This window comes from Bos indicus, chromosome 2 (genome assembly GCF_029378745.1).
Source record: "Bos indicus isolate NIAB-ARS_2022 breed Sahiwal x Tharparkar chromosome 2, NIAB-ARS_B.indTharparkar_mat_pri_1.0, whole genome shotgun sequence".
Lineage (NCBI taxonomy): Eukaryota > Metazoa > Chordata > Mammalia > Artiodactyla > Bovidae > Bos > Bos indicus.
In genome coordinates, this window is record NC_091761.1 from 17,825,748 (window position 1) to 17,837,912 (window position 12,165).

The 12,165-nt window shown below is 41.2% G+C and overlaps 1 protein-coding gene across 4 annotated transcripts in view; it reads left to right on the forward strand.

Moving 5' to 3' along the window:
- Positions 1-12,165, forward strand: part of CCDC141 (coiled-coil domain containing 141) — a 225,856-nt gene that overhangs the window by 63,659 nt on the left and 150,032 nt on the right. The gene's annotated exons all lie outside the window — the stretch shown is intronic.

Consider the following 12,165-nt stretch of genomic DNA (forward strand, 5'->3'; position numbering starts at 1 on the left):
GGGTAGAGTTCCCTTGCCAGGAATGGAACCCGGGCCCCCGCGTTGGGAGCCCTGAGTCTTGGCCACTGGACCACCAGGGAAGTCCTCTCACATAAGCTTTTCAAAGTTCTCAAGATGAGAATATGAGAATGCTCATGCATGAGAGCATATTTTAAATTTATCTGCTTATGAATACCTCAACTTGTTCCAAGCAAGGGTATAAAGCTTTATTTTTGGCCATCTTCTACAAGAAAGAACTGGTTGTAAATGATGCTAAGGGACGGTAGAAGATGAGCCTCTGGGAAGTTCAGTTATTCAGTCTGCTGGGTCTTAGTTCCTGAGGAGGAGCCAATGCCACCCTGCTCATCTTTGTATCCTCAGCATCTAGTGAGGTGCCGGCCCTGGTGGATCATCATGAAATATTTCCTGGTTAAATAAATGGTTGAATTCAGTGACTGTTCCTCCTAAGGGTCAGTAAATGAAGATCACCTTTTTAATAACAGCTCTTTATAAGGAAAATTTCTTTCACTATTGCGGTTAAAAGAAATAGTGAATTTTTTTTTCAGATGAAAGTCTAATAAAACACTATATAAAATTATTTTCAACTCCCCCTGAAACAACTATAAAAACAGCCTAGTTGTTACCAACAGTTTATGTGTTAGACCTTTTCAACCGGAATTTGGGCTGGGCCACTACTGAAGTAAGGAAGGAATTTGTGGAAGACTAGCTGTTTACAGTAATCTTTTTCTGTGAAAGCAGATTAGATAGCAGGTAGGAACAATCACTTTTCTTCCTAATGGATTCTTCTCATTATTACTGCCAAATAGATCTGAGTACAAGTAGATGGCTTCCTGAACTCATTTGTCTCATTCTAACCCCATGGAAGGCCTCCCCAGACAGCTATTTTGCTTTTTTGCATTTCTTTTCCATAGGGATGGTCTTGATCCCTGTCTCCTGTACAATGTCATGAATCTCCGTGCATAGTTCATCAGGCATTCTATCTATCAGATCTAGTCCCTTAAAACTATTTCTCACTTCTACTGTATAATCATAAGGGATTTGATTTAGGTCATACCTGAATGGTCTAGTGGTTTCCCCTACTTTCTTCAATTTAAGTCTGCATTTGGCAATAAGGAGTTCATGATCTGAGCCACAGTCAGCTCCTGGTCTTGTTTTTGCGGGCTGTATAGAGCGTCTCCATCTTTGGTTGCAAATAATATAATCAATCTGATTTCGATGTTGACCATCTGGTGATGTCCATGTGTAGAGTCTTCTCTTGTGTTGTTGGAAAAGAGTGTTTGCTATGACCAGTGTGTTCTCTTGGCAAAACTCTAGTAGTCTTTGCCCTGCTTCATTCCGTATTCCAAGACCAAATTTGCCTGTTACCCCAGGTGTTTCTTGACTTCCTACTTTTGCATTCCAGTCCCCTATAATGAAAAGGACATCTTTTTTGGGTGTTAGTTCTAAAAGGTCTTGTAGGTCTTCATAGAACCGTTCAACTTCAGCTTCTTCAGCGTTACTGGTTGGGGCATAGACTTGGATTACTGTGATATTGAATGGTTTGCCTTGGAAATGAACAGAGATCATTCTGTCATTTTTGAGATTGCATCCAAGTACTGCATTTCAGACTCTTTTGTTGACCATGATGGCTACTCCATTTCTTCTGAGGGATTCCTGCCCATAGTAGTAGATATAATGGTCATCTGAGTTAAATTCACCCATTCCAGTCCATTTGAGTTTGCTGATTCCTAGAATGTCGACGTTCACTCTTGCCATCTCCTGTTTGACCACTTCCAATTTGCCTTGATTCATGGACCTAACATTCCAGGTTCCTATGCAATATTGCTCTTTACAGCATTGGACCTTGCTTCTATCACCAGTCACATCCACAGCTGGATATTGTTTTTGCTTTGGCTCCATCCCTTCATTCTTTCTGGAGTTATTTCTCCACTGATCTCCAGTAGCATATTGGGCACCTCCCACCTGGGGAGTTCCTCTTTCAGTATCCTATCATTTTGCCTTTTCATACTGTTCATGGGGTTCTCAAGGCAAGAATACTGAAGTGGTTTGCCATTCCTTTCTCCAGTGGACCACATTCTGTTAGACCTCTCCACCATGACCCGCCTGTCTTGGGCGGCCCCACACAGCATGGCTTGGTTTCATTGAGTTAGACAAGGCTGTGGTCCGTGTGATTAGTTGACTAGTTTTCTGTGATTATGGTTTCAGTGTGTCTGCCCTCTGATGGCCTCTTGCAACACCTACCATCTTACTTGGGTTTCTCTTACCTTGGACGTGGGGTATCTCTTCACAGCTGCTCCAGCAAAGCGCAGCTGCTACTCCTTACCTTGGACAAGGGGTATCTCCTCACCACTGCCCCTCCTGACCTTGAACGTGGAGTAGCTTCTCTCGGTCCTCCTGCCCCCACACAGCCACCGCTCCTTGGACGTGGGGTTCCAAAGAATAGCAAGAAGAGATAAGAAAGCCTTCCTCAGCAATCAATGCAAAGAAATAGAGGAAAACAACAGAATATGAAAGACTAGAGATCTTTTCAGGAAAATTAGAGATACCAAGGGAACATTTCACGCAAAGATGGTCTCGATAAAGAACGGAAGTGGTATGGACCTAACAGAAGCAGAAGATATTAAGAAGAGGTGGCAAGAATACACAGAAGAACTGTACAAAAAAGATCTTCACGACCAAGATAATCACAATGGTGTGATCACTCACCTAGAGCCAGACATCTTGGAATGTGAAGTCAAGTGAGCCTTAGAAAGCATCACTATGAACAAAGCTAGTGGAGGTGATGGAATTCCAGTTGAGGTATTTCAAATCCTGAAAGATGATGCTGTGAAAGTGCTGCACTCAATCAGCCAGCAAATTTGGAAAACTCAGCAGTGGCCACAGGACTGGAAAAGGTCAGTTTTCATTCCAATCCCAAAGAAAGGCAATGCCAAAGAATGCTCAGACTACTGCAGAATTGCACTCATCTCACAGGCTAGTAAAGTAATGCTCAAAATTCTCCAAGCCAGGCTTCAGGAATACATGAACTGTGAACTTCCAGATGTTCAAGCTGGTTTTAGAAAAGGCAGAGGAACCAGGGATCAATTGCCAACATCTGCTGGATCATCAAAAAAGCAAGAGAGTTCCAGAAAAACATCTATTTCTGCTTTATTGACTATGTCAAAGCCTTTGACTATGTGGATCACAAGAAACTGTGGAAAATTCTGAAAGAGATGGGAATACCAGACCACCTGACCTGCCTCTTGAGAAATCTGTATGCAGGTCAGGAAGCAATAGTTAGAACTGGACATGGAACAACAGACTGGTTCCAAATAGGAAAAGGAGTACGTCAAGGCTGTATATTGTCACCCTGCTTATTTAACTTATATGCAAAGTACATCATGAGAAATGCTGGGCTGGAAGAAGCACAAGCTGGAATCAAGATTGCCAGGAGAAATATCAATAACCTCAGATATGCAGATGACACTACCCTTATGGCAGAAAGTGAAGAGGAACGAAAAAGCCTCTTGATGAAAGTGAAAGTGGAGAGTGAAAAAGTTGGCTTAAAGCTCAACATTCAGAAAATGAAGATCATGGCATCCGGTCCCATCACTTCATGTGAAATAGATGAGGAAACAGTGGAAACAGTATCAGACTTTATTTTGGGGGGCTCCAAAATCACTGCAGATGGTGATTGGAGCCATGAAATTAAAAGACGCTTACTCCTTGGAAGGAAAGTTATGACCAACCTAGATAGCATATTCAAAAACAGAGACATTACTTTGCCAACAAAGGTCCGTCTAGTCAAGGCTATGGTTTTTCCAGTGGTCATGTATGGATGTGAGAGTTGGACTGTGAAGAAAGCTGAGCAATGAAGAATTGATGCTTTTGAGCTGTGTTGTTGGAGAAGATTCTTGAGAGTCCCTTGGAGACTGGAGATCCAACCCGTCCATTCTGAAGGAGATCAGTCCTGCGTGTTCTTTGGAAGGAATGATGCTAAAGCTGAAACTCCAGTACTTTAGACTCTGATGCTGGGAGGGATTGGGGGCAGGAGAAGGGGATGACACAGGATGAGATGGTTGGATGGCATCACCGACTCAATGGAGCTGAGTTTGAGTGAACTCTGGGTGTTGGTGATGGACAGGGAGGCCTAGCGTGCTACAATTCATGGGGTTGCAAAGAATCGTACACAACTGAGCAACTGAAGTGAACTGAACCCCATGGATAGAGGTGGCAGGCTGCAGTCCATGGGGCTGCAAAAGATTCTGACACAACTTAGCAACTAAACAGCAACAACAACTCCCCTTTTAGCTTCATAAACCTGATCATGCTGGATAGTGACAGAAGGTGTTTTTAAAACCACAAATTTTGTATTTTTAACACCCTCCAAAGGAGCCTAGATGATGGATCATTATTTTTCTAAAACTCAAAGATTAAAAGACTCAGTCTTTCCTGTGTAAATGTTTTGAGATCCAACCACATATATGTATATACTTGTAACAGGTTATTGTTCTATAGGACCTGTCACTAACAGGGGTTATAAATAGCATCAAAAGTATCAGTGTTAGACAGTGGCATGCCCATTTTTATACAGCAGCAGCAGTCTAGCTGAGCCTACATTGGGTAAACAGGGTCACCCAAAATTACTCTTAGGCTGGAAAGTGAATCGAATATTGGCCACTGAGATGGGTTCTGTGGCCTCAATTCAATCTTTATCCTACGAACATGATCATAATGCAGCAATTGTACCTCTGGAAACCTGACACTGATGGATGCTTTTGGTGAAGTGCTTTGGTACTAAGGCCATCATGTGACAGCATTTTCCAGAGGGACTGGAAGGGGAGGGGTTGTGATGGAAGTAAGGGACTTTTCCATAAACATGTGGGAAGAAACCAGAAGAGGGAGTGCCCTAATGCCATTGTTAGTGTTGGCTCCTTCAGTTACTAGGATCTGTGGCTCAGTGAGCCATTTGTCACGGGGCACAAGCTGCTGTGTTTGGGGGCTTAGGCTGCAAGTCCCTGGCATCCAGCTGATGGTGGGATGGATGCCCTGCCTTCCAAGGGAGTCCACCAGACATCCTCTTACTCTAGAAAAATGGGTAACAGTGCTAGGCAAAGATAAGAATCATAGTTTACTTTTGTGAGGACAAAATATTCTTCCATTCTGGGGGCAAGTTTATCATGACATTTTTGTGTTCTTCTGTGTAACACTTTAAGCACCAAAGTTGCAGGAGGCTCTTGTCAGGATATCTGGCTCCCACTTCATATCCTCAAGGTAGCTTCAAGGGCTTTGTTTTCATAAAATGGGAGTTGGTGAAGTTTATTAATCAACTAATTCAGCGGGATATAATTAAGATTAGTTGATTAGAAATGCATATTCAAGGGCAAAACTCTCATTTTCAGTTAAGGACGTTGTATCTTCTTAGTTTATTTAGGATGCAGTAATAAAATACCATGGATTAGGCAGCTTATCAACAGCAGAATTTTATTCCTCATAGTTCTGGAGGCTGGATGTCTGAGGTCAGGGTGACGGTATGGTTGAGTAAGGGCCCTCTTCTGGGTTACAGACTCCTCATTGTGTCCTTATATGGTGGAAGGGGTTGGGGAGCTCCATGAGATCTCTTTTATAAGGACACTAATCCCATTCATGAGAACTTCATCCTCAGGACCTATTCACCTCCCAAAAGTCCCATTTCCTAATATCATCACACTGAGCATTAGGATTTCAATATATGAATTTTAGGAAGGACACACATTCAGATCACATCAATATCTATTATCTTTAAATTTAGGGAAATAAATTACAGCTAGACTGTAATTTATAATAAATTATAATATTATAATATAATAAATAAATAATAAATTATAACAGGACTTCCCTGGTAGTTCAGTGGTAAGGAATCCACTTGAAAATGCAGGAGGTGCAAGTCTATCCCTGGATTGGGAAGATCCCCTGGAGAAGGAAATGGCAACCCACTCTAGTATTCTTGCCTGGGTAGTCCCATGGGCAGAGGAGCCTGACGGGCTACAGTCCAAGGGGTGGCAAAAGAGTCAGACACGACTTGCAACCAAATAAGAACATAATTATAGTTAGGAATTATCATAAGGTTCTGAGATGTTGATTAATGAGTAGCACAAAATGTGAATGTTAGGATGACAGTAGTTAATAATATGACTGGAAAAACTACAATTAAACCTATCTCTAATATTCACTGTATTTAAATTTACTTCAAAACCTATACTTTTTTCTTCTTCAGCAATGCTAAGGTTGTGTTGCATGTTGGAGACTTATTTCGTAGCATTTCAGACATTAGAACCAGGATGAATGCATGGAAGACTTTATCCTCTGGCAAGTTACAGAATAAGTTCATTCCCTCCACTATGTGACAGTCTTGGAAATAGTTGAAGACTAAATGTCCTATGTAATCTTCTTTCATTTGGGCAAAGCATGCCTAGTTAAAGTTAAAGTCTTTCAACAAATAATTTCCAGACTCTTTACCAGCCTGGTTGCTCTCAATTCAACAACACATAATTAAGCCAATATTTTCTGAACCCATGCCAGGTGAGAAACCCAGAGGCATGTGAATTGAAGAGTACCTGGCCTTTGTCATCAGGGAGCCTACAGATTAATGGGGGATGCATACATTTATTGGTGAATTTTGTTTTCTATGAGTTCTTCTGATTTACCACCCAACATATTGTGTATAATAATTTATTTCCCTATTTGTCTACATTACCAGATTATATGATTCTGGAGGAGTGGAATTAGTACATCTCAGAATGTCCAGGGTTTAGAATAAGATCCAACTCAAATGTTTATTGAGTGTTATTTGTATATAATCCCAATTTAAGACTCAGCACCATGATGTAAAAGTGAGCAATAACTGTTGGTAAGAATGTAAATTGATACAGCCACTATGAAGAACAGTATGGAAATTCCTTAAAACACCAGGAATAGAACTACCATATGGCCCAACAATCCCACTATTGGGTGTATACCCTGAAAAAAACATAATTGAAAGAGATACATGGACCCATGTTCATGGCAGCACTTTTTACAATAGCTAGGACTGGCACCCCACTCCAGTACTCTTGCTTGGAAAATCCCATGGACGGAGGAGCCTGGTAGGCTGCAGTCCATGGGGTCGCTAAGAGTCGGACATGACTGAGCGACTTCACTTTCACTTTTCACTTCCATGCATTGGAGAAGGAAATGGCAACCCACTCCAGTGTTCTTGCCTGGAGAATCCCAGGGACGGTGGAACCTGATGGGCTGCCGTCCATGAGGTCGCACAGAGTCGGACACGACTGAAGTGACTTAGCAGCAGCAGCAGGACATGGAAACAACCTAAATGTCCATTGACAGATGAATGGTAAAGAAATTATGGTACACATATACAATGAAATATTACCCAGCTATAAAAAAAGAACACATTTGAGTCAGTCCTAATGAATTGGATGAAATGGCACCCCACTCCAGTACTCCTGCCTGGAAAATCACATGGACGGAGGAGCCTGGTAGGCTGCAGTCCATGGGGTCGCTAAGAGTCGGACACGACTGAGCGACTTCACTTTCACTTTTCACTTTCATGCATTGGAGAAGGAAATGGCAACCCGCTCCAGTGTTCTTGCTTTGAGAACCCCAGGGACGGGTGGGCTGCCGTCTCTGGGGTCGCACAGAGTCGGACACGACTGAAGCAACTTAGCAGCAGCAGCAGCAGCAGCAGAGCCTATTATACAGAGTGAAATAAGTCAGAAAGAGAAAGACAAATATTGTCTTTACATTGAAGAGCTTACTATGATACTGTAAACAGTTACACACACACACACACACACACACGTATACACAGGAAGTATGGGCAGGTGGCAGGGTTTCCACATATTCCTTATGCTTTTCTTCCTTTCATTAACCAGCTCTTAGACACAAAATGTCAAAATGATGCTTTTTAAAAAGGAGAAAGACAAATATCAATGCATATGTATGGAGTCTAGAAAGATGGTACTGATGAACCCATTTTTAGGGCAGCAATGGGGATACAGACACAGGTAACAGACTTGTGGACACAGTGGGGGAAGAAGCGGGGGGTGAAATGAGAGAGTAACATGGAAACATGCATTACCATAAAGTAATTACACATAGCAAGTGGGAGTTTGCTATGTGACACAGGAAACTTAGCCCATGTTCTGGAACAATCTAGACGGGTGGGTTGGGGTGGGAGGTGAAAGAGGGGTTCAGGCGGGAGGGGACATATGTATACCTGTGGCTGATTCATGTTAGTGTACAACAGAAACCACAATATTGTAAAGCAATTATCCTCCAGTAAGAAAACAACTTTAAAAAAATGAGCAATAAAGTACTACAGGGACATTAAAGAGGAGAAAATTGTTTCTAAGCTCTGAAGAATCACAATTGCACCCTCCAATTTTCCAATGGCCTTTGTATAATGGGCATAATGCCTAAAAAGCCTCCTTACAGGAACAATCATAATATGACTTCCTTTATCTTAAATTTATACATATATTTTAAATGTAGCTGAGATATAGATACATTGTGGTCTACTATACTATTCAGTATTTTCTCTACATTTGTATAATTTAAAAATACTCATTGAATAAGTTTAAGAAACACTATCTCACTGAGTAACACTGAATATTTAAAAATACATTTGAAGGAAATACCACCCATGTTCTCAATGTAAGTTTAAGAAACACTATCTCATTGAGTAACACTGAATATTTAAAAATACATTTGAAAGAAATATCACCCAAGTTCTCAATGTCAAAATGTCAAGGCATCCACCCTTGATGCTTTATAAAAAAAATGCTCGTTTAAATTTTAACAAGTTATAAATTCACTTTAACCGGTGTACACCCCTCACTGATCCATCTTGACTTTGTTATTTATACTTCATAATGACGTATTATTAGTATAATATATATTTCTTTGGAAGGAATGATGCTAAAGCTGAAACTCCAGCACTTTGGCCACCACATGCAAAGAGTTGACTCATTGGAAAAGACTGTGATGCTGGGAGGGATTGGGGGCAGGAGGAGAAGGGGACTACAGAGGATGAGATGGCTGGATGGCATCACTGACTCGATGGACATGAGTCTCAGTGAACTCCAGAAGTTGGTGAGGGACAGGGAGGCCTGGCATGCTGCGATTCATGGGGTTGCAAAGAGTCGGACACGACTGAGCGACTGATCTGATCTGATCTGATCTGATACTTTAATATTACTTTTTTAGATATAGTGACAATCAATACAAATAAAAATTTATTCAATATCTAGAAGGCTCATATCACAGGGTATTGTGTTGTAAGTAGGGTTTGTATATGCAGAAAAATACAATCTTTAAGTGCACTATAGAGATTTTATTTTTTGAAGGTCATGATATATCTAGACAGTTTACCCTTGAAAAATACTTCACTTTGTGTGATCAAATGTTAGAATAAACAGCTGGAAAACATAGTTCAGTTCAGTTTAGTCGCTCAGTTGTATCCGACTTTTGCGACCCCATGGGCTGCAGCACGCCAGGCCTCCTTGTCCATCACCAACTCCTGGAGTTCACTCAAACTCATGTCCATTGAGTGAGTGATGCCATCCACCATCTCATCCTCTGTCATCCCCTTCTCCTCCTGCCCTCAATCTTTCCCAGCATCAGAGTCTTTTCAATAAGTCAGCACTTAGCATCAGATGGCCAAATATTGGAGTTTCAGCTTCAACGTCAGTCCTTCCAATGAACACCAAGGACTGATCTCCGTTAGGATGGACTGATTGGATCTCCTTGCAGTCCAAGGAACTCTCAAGTCTTCTCCAACAACACAGTTCAAAAGCATCAATTCTTTGACACTCAGCTTTCTTTATAGTCCAACACTCACATCCATACACAACTACTGGAAAAACCATAGCCTTGACTAGATGGACCTTTGTTGGCAAAGTAATGGCTGTTTTTTAATATGCTGTTTAGGTTGGTCATAACTTTCCTTCCAAGGAGCAAGTGTCTTTTAATTTCTTGGCTGCAGTCACCATCTGCAGTGATTTTGGAGCCCAGAAAAATAAAGTCAGCCAAGTTTCCACTGTTTCCCCATCTATTTGCCATGAAGTGATAGGACCAGATGTCATGATCTTCGTTTTCTGAATGTTGAGCTTTAAGCCAACTTTTTCACTCTCCTTTTTCACTTTCATCAAAAGCCTCTTTAGTTCTTCTTCACTTTCTGCCATAAGGGTAGTGTCATCTGCATATCTGAGGTTATTGATATTTCTCCTGGCAATCTTGATTCCAGCTTGTGCTTCATCCAGCCCAGCGTTTCTCATGATGTACTCTGCATATAAGTTATATAAGCAGGGTGACAATATACAGCCTTGACGTACTCCTTTTCCTATTTGGAACCAGTCTGTTGTTCCATGTCCAGTTCTAACTGTTGCTTCCTGACCTGCATACAGATTTCTCAAGAGGCAGGTCAGGTGGTCTGGTATTCCCATCTCTTTCAGAATTTTCCACAGTTTCTTGTGATCCACACAGTCAAAGGCTTTGGCATAGTCAATAAAGGATAAATAGATGTTTTTCTGGAACTCTGTTGCTTTTTCGGTGATCCAGTGGATGTTGGCAATTTGATCTCTGGTTCCTCTGCCTTTTCTAAAACCAGCTTGAACATCTGGAATTTCACGGTTCTCATATTGTTGAAGCTTGACTTGGAGAATTGTGATCATTACTTTGCTAGCGTGTGAGATGAGTGCAGTTATGCGGTAGTTTGAGCATTCTTTGGCATTGCCTTTCTTAGTGATTGGAAAGAAAACTGACCTTTTCCAGTCCTGTGGCTACTGCTGAGTTTTCCAAATTTGCAGGCATATTGAGTGTGGCACTTTCACAGCATCATCTTTTAGGATTTGAAATAGCTCACCTGGAATTCCATCACCTCTGTTAGGTTTGTTTGTAGTGATGCTTCCTAAGGCCCACTTGACTTCAGATTCTAGGATGTCTGGCTTTAGGTGAGTGAACACACCATCATGATTACATGGGTCATGAAGATCTTTTTTTTGATCTTCTGTGTATTCTTGCTACCTCTTCTTAATATCTTCTGCTTCTGTTAGGTCCGAACCATTTCTGTCCTTTATTGAGCCCATCTTTGCATGAAATGTTCCCTTGGTATCTGTAATTTTCTTGACACGATCTCTAGTCTTTCCCATTCTATTGTTTTCCTCTATTTCTTTGCACTGATCACTGAGAAAGGCTTTCCTATCTCTCCTTGCTATTCTTTGGAACTCTGCATTCAAATGGGTGTATCTTTCCTTTTCTCCTTTGCTTTTCCCTTCTCTTCTATTCACAGCTATTTGTAAGGCCTCCTCAGACAGCCATTTTGCTTTTTTGCATTTCTTTTTCTTGTGGATGGTCTTGTTCCCTGTCTCCTGTACAATGTCACGAACTTCCATCCATAGTTTTTAGGTACTCTGTCTATCAGATCTAGTCCCTTAAATCTATTTCTCACTTCCACTGTATAATCATAAGGGATTTGATTTAGGTCATACCTGAATGGTCTAGTGGTTTTCCCTACTTTCTTCAATTTAAGTCTGAATTTGCCAATAAGGAGTTCATGATCTGAGCCACAGTCAGATCCTGGTCTTATTTTGCTGACTGAATAGAGTGTCTCCATCTTTGGCTGCAAAGAAAATAATCAGTCTGATTTCATTGTTGGCCATCTGGTGATGTCCATGTGTAGAGTCTTCTCTTGTGTTGGTGGAAGAGGGTGTTTGCTATGACCAGTGCATTCTCTTGACAAAACTCTATTAGCCTTTGCCCTGCTTCATTCTGTACTCCAAGGCCAAATTTGCCTGTTATTCCAGGTGTTTCTTGACTTCCTACTTTTGCATTCCAGTCCCCTATAATGAAAAGGACATCTTTTTTTGGGTGTTAGTTCTAGAAGGTCTTATAGGTCTTCATAGAACCATTCAACTTCAGCTTCTTCATCATTACTGGTCAGGGCACAGACTTGGATTACTGTGATATTGAATGGTTTGCCTTGGAAATGAACAGAGATCAGTCTGTCATTTATGAGATTGCATCCAAGAACTGCATTTCAGGCTGTTTTGTTGACTATGATAGCTATTCCATTTCTTCTAAGGGATTCTTGCCCACAATAGTAGATTTAATGGTCATCTGAGTTAAATTTACCCATTCCAGTCCATT